The following is an 18,953-nucleotide window of genomic DNA, read 5'->3' as shown; positions in this document are numbered from 1 at the left end:
ACTAAGTCATAAAGACTAGAAATAAGCAGAGGTGATGTTTGATAACGAGAAAATCAATCAAATTGACAACATCACTTACCTAGGTAGCATAATTAGAAAATACGGTGGGTGTAGTGACGGCGTTAAAAGTAGAATAGCGAAGGCTAAAGGTGTTATTTTATGAAGTTCAAATCTTCGATTTGAAATTTCTATTATTATCCCCGCTGAATTACAGGAATAGTTTTACTTTGCAAAAATTTTGCACTCCTGGCCCTTTAAATCACAGTTCATATAATTATCCAGTATGATCATTCCCTATCTCACCCATTATAAAAACCCGGACCGGGGTGCGAGTGCTCCAGAGAACGTAGAAACAAAAGCGGCGTCAGATCTTTTCACAGGTAGACAAGTCAGACGCGAAACAAGCGGAAACCCGCTATCAATAACTGCACGAAGAAGTGGGAGGAGCTTTTTGTTCGCACCGAGAACGAAGACCAGAAATGATCTGCGATAGCTTACTGGATAATTATATGAACTGTGTTTTAAATGTAGTAGATTCTTTAGAGTGCGATGCGTGTAAGAGAAGTTTAGACTTTTTATTTACTTTCTGCCATTTAACATTATTTACGTGTGCTGTTTGGATTAATTTTGTATTATTCTATTTTCCTTGTTTAGAAGTTTTTTTCTTTAATTTTTGTTGTCTTTACTCCACTTTTTTTTGTATGTTGTAAGCGGGCAAAAATAAACTTATCTTATAACATACATATCAAATTTATCTAAGTATTAAATAAAAAAAAAAGTTGGCGAGTCGAAGTAAACGAGTTAAAGATCAATTTAAACGCAAATCCGCTTTGCACCCCACATTTTTACTCATTTTAGTAGACTTTCAAGAAAAAAATTATTTTCTACTTTTAAGTCTATTTTTAAAAAAGAGTTAAGAGTTAACTTTATATTGCCTTAGTTATTTACAAGTTCCTGGTCTTCTCTAAGACAAAAAGTGTCTTATCTAAGATTCGAACTTTGTTTACCATGGCCAAATACTAGTGTTCTTACCATTGCGCTTTCAAGTTTTGCATAATAGTGTTTGTCTTACAGTTTTCGGTGTGCACAATCACCTGTCGATATAGTTATCTTCATGCAAGGGGGAGTACAATATGGGGGAGAAATTTGATATTATATTATTGTACTGTCATCGAAAGTGCAAACATAGATAAAATTGATCGAAAGTGGTCGAAAAATGCCTAAAATTTAAGCGACAAACACGTCGGTGAGTTGAGGAAAATGAGTTAATAATAATAAGGAAAAAGCAAATTAAGCATGTGAAGATACCTATTTAATACCCACTTCCATTAACTTCTGTCAGTCATAGTTCAGCGCCACCGTGTGAATTAATTCTTAATTCACTTTAAATTGAACCGCACTAATTAAGGTGCTGCATGAACAGTTCATATGTTCGTAGCATACTTTCCATATGGATAAGCTCTTAGTATACTTTTACTCTACACTACTGAACAATTGAAGTTCATACACATTGTGCATAGCACACGATGCACTATACCAAAGCATTCGTTACTGAGACATTAGCAACCCCACATAAAATATGTCATTGAAAAGTTCTAAGTTGATAATTTTGGAGACTACACTGCCTTTCCATAACGATAAATAAAAGTTAAAAAGGGATAAAATCCATGTAATAGACAATGATGATGATAACAGTAATAGAAATTCACAAAAATGCCAGATATTTCGGTCATATATGCAGTGACCGTCATCAGTAGTAAAACTAAAGTAAAACAATTTAAAACAAAAGTTTACATACGAAATCAAATAAGACTACAAATTGTTTAATTCTCTAATTCTTTTCAAAGCAAAGGCGGAAGCTAGCCTCTTTGACCTTCTTGGATTCGGTTCATTAGCGTTCAATGATGTAACACTTGGACAGAGGTCAACTACATTGGGTGAATTGAACTTTACTTTGTCAGGTTTTAATAAATTATAGTAGATAGAATTAAGCCTAGGTTAGAATATTAGATGATTAGAATATTAGAAGCTACAGCGATGACAGTAGTCAAATAAGACTCTGAAGCATGGGCGCTCCGAAAAGCGGATGAAGATTTGCTAGATGTTTTCCAGCGAAATTACTTAAGGATTGTTTAGGTTACCCGGCTGACTGACCGTATTTCAAACAATAGGCTATACGAAAAATGTTGTTCAATACCGCCCTCTAGGGCTATAATGAAAGAAAGGTTGAGGTGGCTAGAGCACGTTTTGCTGATGAACGATGACAGATTGCCGAGGATTGCTCTTTTCGGCCAACCGTCTAGGGCTAAACGGAAAGCAAGTCGTCCTCGTCTGGGGTGAGAGTACGTCATAAAGAAAGATTTAAAGGAAATGGGAACTTCGTGGGTGGGTGTAAAAGGGGAGGCTTTGAATAGATTGGGATGGAGGAGCAGCGTGCGTAGCTGTGTTGGCCTCAGGCGGCTTGGTGCTGCAGTGAGTTGGTAGTAGTGGTAGTAGTAGAATTAAGCCCAATTTCGCCTGTGTCCCGATTCAAAGCAATATTCTTGAATAATATTTTCTTTATTTCAAGAGTTTCACGAAAATTTTGCTTTAAAACTCGATCGCTAGAAATCACAGAGACATTATCGAACAAAATAAAATGGTCTGGAAAATTGAAAATATGTTCTGAAAGGGCTGAAGTAAAATCTTCAGACTTAGAATCTTGCTTTAAAGCCGAAGAAATAGAATCTTTATGTTGTAACAATCTCATTTCCAAATTCTGGTTAGTGCGTCCCACATATGAGCTTCCGCAAGCATATGGGATCTCATAGACCCCACTTTGTTTCCCCAATGAAGTTAGATCCTTCCCAGAATTTAGAAAACTACCCTAAGTATTATTACTCTTTAAAGCTACCTTTAGACCATTACTCTGTAAAGTTCTTTTAAGTTTATCACTTACCCCTGGTACATATGATAAGGAACAAAAAACATCCTTCTCCCGAGTTGTTTCCAAGACTTCTTTAGAAATTTCTAGAAACCTTTTTCTTCTCTTTGAAAAAGTCTGGTTAATTAACCACTCTGCATACATGTTGCTTATTAGTATTTTTCTTAGAAAAGACAACTCCTCCTCAAAAGATTTTGGAGAGCAAATACTAACGATCCGGTCAATTAAAGAAATGATCAAGCCAATTTTTACTTGGCGAGCGTGACCGAAACTATAAGGCAAAACTATATTGTAATTTGTTGGTTTTCTGTGAATTTTAAAATCCAGACTATTTTCATTTTTCAGAAGAAGAGCATCAAGAAAAGGAAGTTTCCCATCCTCTTCTAATTCAACAGAAAACTTTAAATCCTCCCCGAAACAATTATGATGTTCCAGAAATCCTTTAATTCCTCCTCCCTATAATCCCATACTCAAATTATGTCATCCATATACCGGCCCCAAAAAGAAGAAACTTTTTCAAAGACAAGAAAAAGGTTTCTAGAGATTCCTAAAGAAGTCTTTGAAACAACCCGGGAGCAGGATGTTTTTGTTCCTTACCATATGTACCTGGGCAAAATGAAAAACTCAAAGAATTTTACAGAGTAATGGTCTAGAGGTAGCTTTAAAGAGTAATAATATTTTGGGAAGTTTTCTAAATCCTGGGAAGGATCCAATTTCCATGGGGCAACAAAGTGGGTTTTATCAGATCCCATGTACTTGCGGAAGCTCATATGTTGGACGCACTAACCAGATATTGGAAATGAGATTATTACAACATAAAGATTCTATTTCTTCGGCTTTAAAGCAACATTCCAAGTCTAAAGATTTTACTTCAGCCCTTTCAGAAAATATTTTCAATTTTCCAGACCAATTTATTTTGTCCGATAATGTCTCTGTGATTTCTAGGGATTGGGGTCTAAAGCAAAATTTTCGTGAAACTCTTTAAATAAAGAAAATCTTATTCAAGAATATTGCTTTGAATCCGAACACAGGTGACTTTGGGCTTAATTCTATCTACAATAATTTATTAAAACTGACAAAGTAAAGTTCAATTCACCCAATGTAGTTTACCTCTGTCAAAGTGTTATATCATTGAACAGTGATGAACCGTATCAAAGAAGGTCAAAGAGGCTAGCTTCCGCCTTTGCTTTGAAAAGAGTTGGAGAATTAAACAATATGTAGTTTCATTTGATTTTGTACATAAACTTTTGTTTTAAATTGTTTTAGTTTAGACGGAAATATCTGGTATTTCTGTGAATTTCTATCACTGTTATCGTCATCACTGTCTATTAAACGGATTTTATCCCTATTTGAACTTTTATTGAAAGTTCTAAGGAGTGTAAGGAGTTTCTAAGATGTATCGAAACTTAACTTTCGCAGTATCCAACTGTGTTGAGACCCAAAACGTTAAATAAGCCTTTAAAAAGAAAAAAATTAAGGATGCGACGATATCTATTTAATATTCCTTCCATTCACTTCTTTCAGCCATAATTCAGCGTCACCGTGTAAATAAATTCCTACTAATCCCCATTTCCCTCATCCTTGTTACATCGCTGAATTAACAATTCCAATAGTCAGATAAGCATTTTATGAGTTAATTTTTTAAATTGGTTTTTCTCTAACGAAATATTTATACATGCTGCAATGTGTGAAAGTTTCTTCTAAGAGTTTTCAAGATATTGATGACGGTGAACAAACCCTCAAATGGTGTTTATCTTGTCTAGGCTCAATTTATGAAATAAATGAACTTTATTTTTTAAGGTTTATGTTTCTTGTGCATTCTTCGGGTATGTTATTCTTTTGCAGTTCTACCATTCTAATAATTTGACATAAGACGACAATTTCGATAGCTGAGATCAATTTTCTTTTTCGAAAATTATTCTGTTTTTTTTTTAATTGAAAAATATATCGCAAAGGTTTCTTCGAAGCATACAAAATTAAAAAAAAACCTTATCTTTCAAGTAAGTTGAGATTATTATTTAAGGAAAAGTAATTCTGAATCAGTTAATAGATAATTCTGACATTGATGCATCCAATGCTTTTTCCGTGTCCTTTATCTGCAAGTTACAACCGTTGGCTTGTCGCACAATCACATACTGCACATCAAACATAAACCTTAATAATCTGCCTAATTTCGTCTTTAGATAGAATAACACGCCGAAAATTATCGGAAAATTCTTGAGAAAAAAATTGCAATATTCTCAGCATTTTTGGATTATTCTCTGAAAGAAAATTAAAAGTAATATGATATCATTGGTTCAGTAAATGGATACCACCTGAGACTAAAATCTGATTCTTTGCATTTTTGTTCTTTCTGTGCAAGCTGTAGCCGATCAATTTTGAAGAGAAGGAAAATATCAATTGACGGCTAAAGCCACTGATGATCTATCGATAAGCCTAAAGTTCCAGTTTTTTTATTGCTTTAGCATAGCGCTGCTTATTGTGCAAGAATTGCTGGAAATACAATACAAATATCGACGCAAAAATAAATTTTCAAATTCTGAAATACGTTTAATGGTGTTTGAACTTTATTTAAATTATGTTAAAACGATTAAAATTGCAATGAAACTATATTAAAAGCGGGTTAAAATTTTTACTCGCTACAGGACCCAGTGACATTGAAAATTTAAAAGACAACAAAACACTTTTTAATACAAAAATAATGATAGTAGTCTGAATATCTCGGTTTCACATCCATTAAGCCTTCATTAACGCTTCAAATCCTGGTAGCGTGGCATTGTACCATGTGATTTGTATTTGGGAGTCCAAGAGGTAGCATATGCGTCGTACTTGTAATTTTGTGAAGAATGCAAGGGTTTTGACAAGGTTAACACTAGGGTAACTAAATGGGTGAAGGACAAAGGGTTGGGTAAAATAAAGATAATAATAAGGCAAAGAAGCGCCACCTAAAATATTCAAAAATGAATGTTAAATCATGTGATTAAGTCCATGCATAATTTAATTCGATGGTGTTTATTCTAAATCAAAGCAAAATTATAAGAAAAAGAAAAAAAATTAGACAAACAATGTTTTTATTTAGTTTTATAGAAACTTCGTAATTTTGATGGATTTTTTTTTTTTTTTTTTTTTTTTTTTTTCTTTTTTTTTTTTTTTTTAGACGAGCGAACACTTCTTTCAATACAGATCGCAAAATAAAAGAATTTCATTTAATACAGATCACAAGCTAAATGAAAACCGGTTCTACGTAGCTTCTATATACATAGGCGCGATGACAGACAAGTATCCAAGCTTTTTCATGTGCCAGAAGTCATGTGTGATTCTGGCAAAGGTTCTTGGGATATAATATACGCACCTCGCCATCGATTACCATCAAATAATTCTTGCATTTTTGCAATCACTCCCTGTAAGTCCCACAATATTAAAAAACTAGTGAACTATGGCGTGTGCCAGAGATCTTCTATGGTTTCTGTTAAAGGTCCTTGGGTCACAATATGTACCCCTCGCCATTGATAGCCATCATTTGTATAGTCGCTTTTAGATTTTAGAAAAATAAATAAAAAAAAATGTTTTTTTTTCAACTGAAAGTAAAGGAGCAACATTAAAACTTAAATCAAACAGAAATTATTACGTGTATGAGGGGGGTTGCTGTTCCTCATTACCTCGTTATTTACGCTGAAGTTTTTAGTACTTTAAAAAAAATCTTTTTATTGTTCTACCCCTTTTGTATACGGAATATTTTCTGTTCGCTTTAAGTTTAAATGTTGTTCCTTACTGTCAGTTGAAACAACTTGCTTTTTTTTCTGATCGTTTTATAAATAAAGCCAGGAAGTCTGGCTACTGCTCCACGGTTGAATGCAATCGTTTTATACATACGGATCGAAAACAAAATTAGAAAAATGTAAGCTGACCTAAGAAAAAAAGAAAGTCAATACGACTTTCTTCTTTTGAAAAAATGTAAGGAGTTCAATATATTTGATATTCTGTGTTTTGATCCAACTGCCTAAATGAAAATGATTTGTTCTTTACCAAAACTTTGACGCAATAGATACCCCTGGGATAACTGTATCCCCAGTTAAATTCACGCATTCAAGTGATCATTCATTAACTCCAATACTCAACACTGATCCTTCTGCAAAAATTAAACTTATCAAGATGCAACCCTAAAACAACCAAATATAATATACAATTTGCTTATCTCGTTGAACGCACAATGTTCATTCGACCTGTTTTTCTGAGAAGGTAACTGTTCTTTTTTACATTTCAAATTTATGTTTAGAGTATGTTTTACAGAGTATCTTTTTTTCCTTTCTTTTCTTTTATTAAATAGGTTCTTAAGCTGCACAAGCTATACACGATGGAGGAAAAATTAAAATTACAAAAATAGAAGGACAAGACAACAACAATAATAAATCTTAGCCACTGAATAAATGTTTCTTTCATTGACTGGAAACAAACTTTTGGTTTGTTATTTAATTTATTCATTTATTTAAAGAAAGTTTTTAAAATAGACCAGCGACTTAACTTGCGTAAGATTGTTCAGTAACTGACCATTCAGTGAATTCAATCTGAACATTTTTGCTGAAAAAAACAAAAACAGTCTCCTGTTTTAATATTTCTAAATATTGGTCAATATCTTCTTTTCATTCTAATTTCAGTATATTGATTATCAGTTTACTCCGTTCTAACCTGCAATCCTAGGTCTACCTATTGTGAGTCATGTGACTGTTTTTCTGCGTCGTCACGACTGCTGCAATAGTTTTTTTTAGGAAAAAATAAGGAAATAAAAAAGAAAGATATAAAGCTAAAATGATTCTTGGTAATTGTGGAATTTCCAAATACCGACATGTTAGAGAAAAAAAGCATTAAAGCATTTGCAGATACCCAGAATCCTAAGGCTTCAGAAACAGTCCCGGGGAGTTGAAAAAAATAAGCTTTCACTAATTCACGCAAAATGAAACTTAAATGTGTAAAAACATTATTATTCTTCCCCAAGGTTTCTTTGAAGCATTCATTTTATTTTAGCAGTCCAAGAAAGGTAAGGGTTCAAATACCAGCTTGCCTTTGACAGATTAGAATTATAAAACTGTACAAATTAAGGTAGTTAAGGAAAGCGAATAATTAGCGTTCGAATGCATAAAAATTCCGACTAATTCTTTATGTCACCTTTTCTTTACTTATAGTTTGCAAAATTCGATTCAGAATTTTTCAGTTATTCATCTTCTTGTTAGGATAGGATTACGGACAATTTGCTAATTTTATAAGACAAGAATTATTCTTTAATGACGAAATAATGAATACGATTATGTATGTTATATTAGGATTAGCTTACCTGTTTATAATTTAAAGCTTGACAATATCTGATCCGATTTTGCGAACGTTCGGATAATCTTGCAAAAAGCTTTTAACAATCTTCTGCACCAGTTACACTGGTATCTGGCTCTGCACTCCCTGAATGATAAAAATAATCTTATATTACATCTGTTTTTACCCTGTATTGTCTTGTTTCTACCGTATATTGTTTTGTGCAGTGACACTACTACCAATATTCATGTAACTGAGGTATCAACGAAAACAACTAGGAACAACGTTTCCCTTCAATTTGGAATGATCTTCAAGGGATGTTATCCCTATAAGTTTCTCTGCTAACTGTTTCAAAAGAAGGTTCAACTGTCAACTAAAACGTCGATATAAGACAAACACCAAATGGAGATATTTAAATTATACATGATACCACAAATTTAGGAATAAATAAAGAATAGCAGTATATTCTGTATTACCTTTTAAAACTTAGCTGTCACAAAAAATAAGCGTTAACAAAAAAAAGTACAATACTTCAACAAAAACGGTAGCTAGGCTCCTCGTCTGATTTCAAGAAAGAATTCTTTCTCGCTTGCATTGACCGTCTAAGCTTCTAAATAGGCTTACCACAACCAAACAAAAATTCATTTTGATCAATTTAAAACTAATTTGCGCACGGAACTTATGGATAGATACATTTTAAATACTATCAATACTACTACTAACAACTAACTGCAGTACCAAGCAGCCTCAGGGTAACACAGCTACGAAAGACAACTGTCTATGGATGCCTATAATCTTAGGACTCTTTTTTTTTACAAATGGCTATCTCAAAACTTCTATCAGTGCAGTTCGAGAAAATACGAGAAAATAATTTCGAGAAAATACTTTTTTTGGGGAGGGGGGTAGATGTATTTCGATCACTTTGACTCTTTAAAAGAGCACTAGAGCTCCTGATTACCAATCCAATGAGCCCTCTCCGAACTTTATACGACAAATCCGTTGTATAAAAAACCTTATATGCCCCAAAGGTATAACTTAAAAATTTACCCTGCAGGCTCTTGGGGGTTTGTCATCCTCAGAGATTTTTGGAACTTTCCACTATGCTGAACAAAATGGCTATTTCAAAATTTGGTTGAATGCGTCTGAGAGAAATGATGGGCGTGATTGGGAGGGACTGATTGCCCTCCAATCAGGGGGATATTGAAGAGTGATCAGAGGGCAGTCTTCTCACTGCTCTTTGAAAAGCCTCTCCCTTCAACATTATGCAAAATTTGACCAAAAAATTTTGTTCAAAATAGATAAATGGTCCAATAACAATGCCTCTGGGCATACCATGCTTTCACGGTCCCGGAGCAAGGATTGTAAGTTATCCAATTTGCTCATTGTTTGCACGCGGTACTTATCATTAAGAAAAGGGATATGAATGATCCTCGGAGGGTTTTGAGAAGGTGCGCGTGTAACTGAACCACCGTGCAACTGAACCACCGTGCAACTGAAATACATGCAACTGAACAACTGGGCAACTGAACCCCATTTAACTAAACCCTCGTGCAAATACACCCCCGTGAATCATGGGGCTCAGGAAAAGAAGGGTCGCCGGACATAATTTGACGGGTAGGAATACTAACAGTCCTTTTAGAGGTTTCTTCAAGGTCCTTTGGGATGCTGTCTTCTACCAGAGCTGATGACTCTTCAGGTTCTCCATAAATAAGAATAAAAACTTAAAATCACAAGTAACTAAATTTCTTATAAATAGAATAAGCATTAGGGGAGGAGACGGTTTTTATAATACAAGAGAATCCAATTGAAAAATGTCAAAATTGCTTATTTTTGTAAAATTTTCTCTTCAATTTTTCAGTGGTACATCAGAGTTTAATATTTCAAACCTGCTAGAGAAAAGATTTATAAATATTAAGAACAAGTAATAAATAGGACTCATGGAAAACTATTCAACCTAAAAGTTGTCTTTTTATTCGTGTTTTGGTTTTTCCCAGTCTTCACTGGAAGAAACATGAAGTTAGAAAAATACAGTCATAATTTAGTTTAATAGGAAAACATATTTGATTATTATTTGGTATAAAAGGCTTATTCGAACTTAATTATTCCATATAAAAAAAGGGTTACTCCCTCCTTTATCTTTTGTCTCACTTAAAGATCTACTAACATGTAGATTACATCGCAACAAACAAGTTACAATAACGGCCCAATGCAGTCTATAACAATTTTTTTTATCTAACAGTATTGATAGCCTAACATATAGCCTAACAATATTGATGTGAGGTAATTAACAACATTAATACCATTGACTATGTAGAGACCACTCTACAACCACCACCATTATTTCACTTCTAATTCTACTTCCTCTTCTAAATGTTCTCCAAATTTACCACTTAAAAAAAGATCAAATTTTCAAAATCATGTTATGACACTTTTTACATATGCCTTTACTTTAGTCCTTTTTTTTAATGAGCAAGAATCAACAGGTCGTTGTATTGAATTAAAAAAGATATAAGAAATCACTTCCTAAAAACAAGACCTCTTTAGACGTACATTGTGAACACTGTCTAAAATTGTATTTCAGGCCCAAATTTGGCAGGTTTTCATTAAAAAACGAGATGAGGTCTATTGGATTAATCTTAAAGGTTCTATTTCCGTTTTTTTAAAATACTATTAATTTTTTTTAGAATACATTTTTGGTAATATTAGATAGAAGCAAATATTGCAATAACCTGATCACCAAACAGATATTTACCTTTTAAGTCTTCAGTTTAAAAGAATAATTTACAGTAGCATAACATACGAACTATCTGAACTCCATCGGAGAATCAAAAGTTCCAACAAAGGGTAATATTCTGAAACTATTTAGCAATTTAAAATTTACCAAAGCCACCTCTAAGTTATCAAAAAAAAATTAAAGCCATCTAACTTCTTAAAATATTTTGATTAGCCCTGATGGGGTTGTTCGGTCATCTAACATTAAAAATATAACATTTTGGCCCATGCGGAGGTAACCTTAAATTTATCCCCTAACTTACCGCTGATGATTGTTTTTTTTAGAATCTGATCCAGATTCTGTAGATCCTGAGCCAGATATGGCAGATTCTTCTTCACTTTCTTCCATCGAGATCAATCAAAGGCGGGGATGGCTTAGGTGATGGAACCAGAATTTCTAATTCATATTGGTCTTCAGAATTTTGGTCATCTTCTGACTCGAGATCAACTTCAGGTATAGGAAGGGGTGGTGGGTACAGAAACATCCGTCGAGTGAAAATACCTAAACGAAAAAAATAATCTTAAAAAAATAATCTTTAAAAAAATCTCTGTTTGTAAACTGTATTCACAGAATAAGGGATTTGAAAGATTTGCCCCCACCCCGAAACAAGTTCCTGCGTACGTGCCTGATTCTGGGTTCCATCTAAATTAGATCGAGATTCCCCGGATGTAATAGAATATGACACGTTTCTTCATCTGAACAATCCTAATTTCTACTATGCGAAAACAAGAGTAACAGCAGAATTGCAAAATAGCAGGTGCTACTTCTAAGTATTCCAGGGAAGTTGGGATTAACTGGAAGAAAATCCCCTTTGATGCAATGAGCCATAATCAAAATGAGAAATAATAAGGCGAACATAAGGTTCAGCAGAATTAAGAGAAGAAGAAACTGTATACGGAGTTCAATATATTTATTATTCTGTGTTTCGAGCTAATTGCTAAAATGAAAATAGTTTGATCTTTACCAAAACTTTGACGCAATAGATACCCATGGGCAGGGGCGTCCGTAGGGGGGGGGGGGAGTGCCAGCCCCTTCCCCCCTCCTCAAACTTTTTCGGAATTAGGTAAAATTCTCATCGAAGGCAAAAATTTTGGCAGTAATTTAGCACAAAATCGGCCGAAATTTAGCAAAATTCTTGACTTCTGCAGAAAATTCGGCATAAATTAGGTAGCGATTCGGTAAAATTTAAGAAGATTATCCCCCCCCCCCCGAATAAAACGAGCCACGGGACGCCCCTGCTCCTGGGGCAACTATATGCCAGTTACATATACGCATTCAAATGAACATCCATTAACTCCAATACTCAACACTGATCCCTCTGCAAAAATTAAACTTATCAAGATGCAACCCTAAAACAACCAAATACAATCTACAACTTGCTTATCTCGTTGAATGCACAATGTTCATTCGACCTGTTTGTCTGAGAAGGTAACTGTTCTTTTTTACATTTCAAATTTATGTTTAGAGAGTATGTTTTACAGAGTATCTTTTTTTCCTTTCTTTTCTTTTATTAAATAGGTTCTTAAGCTGCACAAGCTATACACGATGGAGGAAAAATGAAAATTACAAAAATAGAAGGACAAGACAACAACAATAATAAATCTTAGCCACTGAATAAATGTTTCTTTCATTGACTGGAAACAAACTTTGCTTTGTTATTTAATTTATTCATTTATTTAAAGGAAGTTTTTAAAATAGACCAGCGACTTTACTTGCGTAAGATTGTTCATTAACTGACCATTCAGTGAATTAAATCTGAAGTTTTTTGCTTAAAAAAAAAAAAAAAAAACAGTCTCCTGTTTTAATATTTCTAAATATTGGTCAATATCTTCTTTTCATTCTAATTTCAGTATATTGATTATCAGTTTACTCCGTTCTAACCTGCAATCCTAGGTCTACCTATTGTGAGTCATGTGACTGTTTTTCTGCGTCGTCACGACTGCTGCAATAGTTTTTTTTAGGAAAAAATAAGGAAATAAAAAAAGAAAGATACAAAGCTAAAATGATTCTTGGTAATTGTGGAATTTCCAAATACTGACATGTTAGAGGAAAAAAGCATTATAGCATATGGCAGATACACAGAATCCAAAAGCTTCAGAAACAGTCCCGGAGAGATGAAAAATAAGCTATCACTAACTCACGCAAAACAAAACTTAAATGTGTAAAAACATTATTATTCTTCCATTATTATTTTAGCAGTCCAAGTAAGGTAAGGGTTCAAATACCAGCTTGCCTTTAATAGATTAGAATTACAAAATTAAGGTAGTTAAGCAAAGTTAATAATTAGCGTTCGAATGCATAAAATTTCGACTAATTCTTCATGTTATCTTTTCTTTACTTATAGTTTGCCAAATTTCATTCAGAATTGTTCAGTTATTCATCTTCTGGCTAGGGTAGGATTACGGACAATTTGCTCATTTTATAAGACTAGAATTATTCTTTAATGACGTAAGAATGAATACAATTATGTATGTCAAATTAGGATTAGCTTACCTGTTCATAATTGAAAGCTTGACAATATCTGATCCGATTTTGCGAACGTTCTGATAATCTTGTAAAAAGCTTGTAATCATCTTCTGCACCAGTTACACTGGTATCTGGCTCTGCACTCCCTGAATGATAAAAATAATTTTGTATAATATCTGTTTTTACCCTGTATTGTCTTGTTTTTACCGTACATTGTTTTGTGCAGTGACACTACTACCAATATTCATGTAATTAAAGTATCAACAAAAACAACTAGGAACAACGTTGCACTTCGATTTGGAGTGCTCTTCAAGGGATGTTATCCCTATAAGTTTCTCTGTTAATTGTTTCAAAAGAAGGTTCAACAGTCAACCAAAACGTCGATGAAAGACAACCACCAAATGGAGATATTTAAATTATACATGATACCACAAACTTAGGAATAAAAAAAGAATAGCAGTATATTCTGTATTAATTTTTAAAATTTAGCTGTCACAAAAAATAAAGGTTAACAAAATAACAGTAAAATACTTCAACAAAAACGGTGGCGAGACTCTTCTTCTGATTTCAAGAAAGAATTCTTTCTCGCTTGCTTTGACAGTCTAAGCTTCTAAATAGGCTTACTACAAACAAAATACAATTCATTTTGACCAATTTAAAACTGATTTGCGCACGGAACTTATGGATATATAAATTTCAAATACTATTAATACTACTTAACAACTAACTGCAGTACCAAGCTGCCTGAGGGCAACACAGCTATGCAAGACAACTGTCTATGGATGCATATAATCTTAGGACAATTTTTTTTTACAAATGGCTGTCTCAAATTTCTATCAATGCATTTTGAGAAAGTACGACTTTTTTTTGGGGTGGGGGGGGGTATGGTAGATGCCTTTCGATCACTTTGACTCTTAAAAAGAGCACTACAGCTTCTGATTACCAATCCAAGGAGCCCCCCACAGCCCTCAGGGTAAGGTTTGTAAGTTATGCCCTGGAGTTATATAAGGCTTTTATAGGACATGTTGTTATAGAAACTTCAAAAAGGGCTCATTCAATTGGAAATTGAAAGGGCTAGTGCTCTTTTTAATAGTTGGAAGTGATTGTAGGGCAACTAACCCCCCTCTCACTCACAAAATTTCCCCTAACAAATCCAATGAAAATTTTGAGATAGTCATTTGTTCAATATAGTTGAACAAGGAAGTAGACACGTTAACTGGTTTTCTTCAAATACATTTTTCACGCTTAGTTTAAAAGTGAAGCAATTAAGAAAAAAAGGGGAACAGCACATAGTTTTTAAATGGTCACATTAAAGTTAAAATAGTACAAAAAGCTCAAAAGGAAAACCAAGGACCTACAACCAGGGTCGTTACCAGCCAAAATGTTTGAGGAGGAGCGAGGGATTTTACTGACTGGCTGGTCATTTTTACCAGCTATTTTTCATCAATAATTAGCAAAATGTCCGTTTCAAATATAATGCGTAAAATCACTGCACGAGTACTGACTGAGATTGAGATTTTTGTATATGTCATGTAACTGGCTCATGAATAAAAGATATGTATAACTCTGCAGCCTGTAGTAATAAATAATGAAGTCTGGCCTCTTTATTGGGAAAAAAGTTTTCCAATAAAACCTGGCAAGATAACCAGCCATGTAGTTGTCCCACCTCCTGTACTTGAGGATTACTTCACGCATTGAATGCCATAGACGTTCAATATTTTGTGTGTGGGCCTCAGTCACAGGGTCCACAAAATTTAAAGAATGATTCACAGTTAGGTGCTGAAAGCCTTGTGTGCCTAATCTATTGTAAACACTCCAATAATCTGATATTATAGTTTTTCCTGGATGAATCCACTCTTTTATAATGTCAAGTAGTGCGTGCTGTTCAGTTGGGAATGGGAACAATAAAAAAATTTCCAGTGTCCCTATCAATTCCTCCAAACACCCACTGTCCTTCAATGTAATGTCACCTATTATATTTTCTTTCTCCTACCTTTGCTTAGCCATTTTCAACTATGATTCCGGAACCACACATTTTTCACTATGCTTATCAATAAAGTCAAGACATGTTTCATGATAAAAACTTTGCCAATCAATGGTGGTTCTTCATAAGGTGCCAATATCATCCATCATGAATTACTGAATATGCAATCCTCTTTTTGTGTTGCAAAAAAAAACAGCATAATTTTAGTTATTTGCTGATAGGAAAAGTTTGCACAAAGTCTTTTTATTATGACTTTGACTAAAATTGCACTGTTTTTAAATAACCTTATGTCCATGTTGCTCCGCTTAATTTTTTGACAGTTGAATGCACATTTCGTTTTATCAAAATAACATTATTTTTGACATTCAGGGCAAAACATTGTAGTTGGCAAAATGTTATAAAAATCAAAATTGCTGTATGTCATCTTCAGTTTGATGGGATAGTCTAAAGAACATAATTTTATTATCACACAAGACACATATATTTTTCATTAACAGCACAATTCAACATTTTTTTAAGCACAATTCAGAATTTATATAAATTTAACATGTCACTGCTTTTCTTTAAACACGTGCTATGACATTAACTAACAATGACTGAGATGAACGCCATCTATAAAAAAAACTATAGCAAAAATTTCAAAAGATATAAACATTGTGTTGAAAGGACAGAAAATATTGTAATTTTTTTTGTTTTAAGTTGGAAAAAGAGGAAAGATTTGAGGATAAAGGTTCTCTCATAGGATAATATGCTAACTAGTATCCTTATACATATTTTAAGTAAGAACTGTATTCTTAACATGTCTCCATTAGTCACAACTGTAAATTTATACCATAGAAACTTCAAAAGGGGCTGATTCTATTGGAAATTCAAAGGGCTAGTGCCCACACCATCTCCCCAAACAAATCCAATAAAATTTTTGAGAGAACCATTCTATTCAATGTATTTTAAAGTTCTGGAAAATATATCTTTAAGGATCACAACCCCCTCCCCTCCCCCCACAGCCCTCACGGAAAGGGTTGTAAACTATGCCCTGGAGGCAAAGAAGGTTCTTATAGTGTTGTAACAGAATCTTCAAAAAGGGCTCATTTGATTTGAAATTGAAAGGGCTAGCATCCTTTTCAATAGTTGAATGTGATTAGAGGGCAACTAACCCCCTTTCATGCCCACCGTTTCCCCAAACACATCCAATCAAAGTTTTTAAATAGCCATTTTGTACAATGTAGTTGACAGTTCTGAAAATTAGGTCTTTGAGGATGACAACTGCATCATTGCCCTCAGGGCAAGGGTTGTAAGTTATGCCCTGGGGGCATATAAGGTTTTAATTGAAAGCATTGTTGTAGAAACTTGAAAAAGGGCTCATTTGATTGGAAATTGAAAGGGCTAGTGCTCTTTTTAATAGTCAAAAGTGATTGGAGGGCAGCTAACCCCCCCCCCCCACTCATACCCACCAGTTCTCCAAACACACCCAATCAAAGTTTTGAGATAGCCATTTTGTTCAATGTAGTTGAAAGTTCCTAAAATTGTCTTTGAGGATGACAAACCCCCCACACCCCTTAGGGAAAGGGTTGTAAGTTATGTCCTGGGGGCAGATAAGGTTTTTCCATAAAGTGTTGTTGTAGAAACTTCAAAAAGTGCTCATTTCATTGGAAATTGAAAGGGCTAATGCAATTTTTAATTTTTGAAAGTGATTGGAGGATAAATAACCCCCCTCTCACTCCCACTATATCCCCCAACACATCCAATCAAAATTTTGACATAGCTATTTTGTTCAGCATAGTTGAAAGTTCTGAAAATTTTGTCTTTGAGGATGACATCCCCCCCTCCCCACAGCACTCAGGGCAAGGGTTGTAAGTAATGCTCTGTGGGCATATAAGGCTTTAGAGAAAGTATTGTTATAGAAAATTCTAAAGGGCTCATTCAATTGGAAAATGAAAGGACTAGTGCCCTTTTAAATAGTTGAAAGTGATTGGAAGGTAACTAACCCCCCTTCTCATGCCCACCATTTCCCCAAGCACATTCAATCAAAAGTTTGGGATAGCCATTTTGTTCAACATAGTTAAAACGTCTGGGAATTATGTCTTTGAGGATCACATCCCCCCCCCCACAGTCCCCTGGGCAAAGGTTGTAAGTTATCCCCTGGGGGCATATAAGGTTTTATTGAATGCGTTGTTATAGAAACTTCAAAAAAGGGCTCATTTGCTTGGAAATTGAAAGGGCTAGTACCCATTTTAATATTCAAAAGTGATTGGAGGGTAACTACCCCTCCCCTTTCATGCCCACAATTTCCCCGAGCACATTCAATCAACTTTTTGAGATAGCTATTCTCTTGAACATAGTTGAAAAGTCCAGAAATTATATTTTTGAGTATGACAACCCCTCCCCCCCCACACATCCCTCAGGGTTAAGGTTGTAATTTATGCCATGGGGGCATATAATGTTTTTATACAAAGCATTGTTGTAAAAACTTCAAAAATAGCTCATTTGATTGGAAATTGAGAGGGCTGTTGCCCTTTTTAATAGTCAAAAGTAATTGGAAGGAGAAACCCCATGCACATCATGGTGGGAATAAAGTTAATTTGTGATGCAAATGAAGGTTATTTTTAGAATCAGAATCCAATTTTGGGTATATATTTGCACATTAGGGGGGTGGGGGCATAATAATTCTTTTTTAGATGATTGAAAATGCAGTGGCAAAAATACAAAATAAACCACCATTTAAATGTTTGCTAAAAACAAAATTGGGAATAAATGAAATGGATATAAAAATTACCTTTTTTTGATTCTAGGATCATCTAGCAGTTCCAAAATCAGAGGGAATTATTACAGATTAATAATTTATAATGATTAGATGATTTAGAAGATTAAATTATAATGTCATAAATCAAGACACTTGTGATTATAATTTTGAGTTAATTTAATTATTGGCTGGTGCCAGGTAAACTTTGAACTGGCTGATGAATGAAAGATAGGTATAACTTGGCAGCTTGTAGTACTGAATAATGAAGTCTGGCCCCTTTATTGGGAAAAATGTTTTCCAATAAAACTCACCAAGATAACCAGCCATGTGGTTGTCCAATCTCCTGTACTTGGGGATTGCTTCACACATCGAATGCCATAGACGTTCAATATTTTGCGTATGGGCCTCAGTCACAGGGTCCACAAAATTTAAAGAATGATTCACAGTTAGGTGCTGAAAACCTTTTGTGCCTAATCTATTGTGAGGACTCCAACAATCTGAAATTATAGTTTTTCATGGATGAATCCACTCTTTTATAATGTCAAGTAGTGTGTATGCTGTCCAGTTGGGAACAGAAACAATAAAAAAAATTCCAGTGTCCATATCAATTCCTCTAAACACCCAATGTCCTTCAATGTAACGTCCCTTATTGTATTTTCTTTTTCCTACCTTCGTTTTATTAATTTAAACCATGTTTCCAGGACCACCCAATTTTGCACTATGCTTATCAACAAAGTCTTGACATATTTCATTGATTGGCAAAAAC

General features: G+C 34.2%; 1 long non-coding RNA gene across 1 annotated transcript in view; it reads right to left on the bottom strand.

The window, feature by feature from the left end:
- The window catches only part of LOC148941731 (uncharacterized), a 35,161-nt gene extending 16,508 nt beyond the window's left edge, over nucleotides 1-18,653 (bottom strand). The window contains exons 1-4 of the long non-coding RNA XR_016143283.1: nucleotides 18,499-18,653; nucleotides 13,491-13,609; nucleotides 11,260-11,498; nucleotides 8,253-8,371 (exon numbers count right to left, since the gene is read on the bottom strand). This is a non-coding gene — a long non-coding RNA (uncharacterized LOC148941731). The remainder of the gene's footprint in view (nucleotides 1-8,252; nucleotides 8,372-11,259; nucleotides 11,499-13,490; nucleotides 13,610-18,498) is intronic.
- Nucleotides 18,654-18,953: the final 300 nt, after the last annotated feature.

This window comes from Artemia sp. Qi Xiang Cuo, chromosome 18 (assembly GCF_049724085.1).
Source record: "Artemia sp. Qi Xiang Cuo chromosome 18, ASM4972408v1, whole genome shotgun sequence".
Taxonomy (NCBI): Eukaryota; Metazoa; Arthropoda; class Branchiopoda; order Anostraca; family Artemiidae; genus Artemia; species Artemia sp. Qi Xiang Cuo.
Note: the sequence above shows the minus strand (reverse complement) of the source record. Positions and strands in the feature narration are given on the sequence as shown.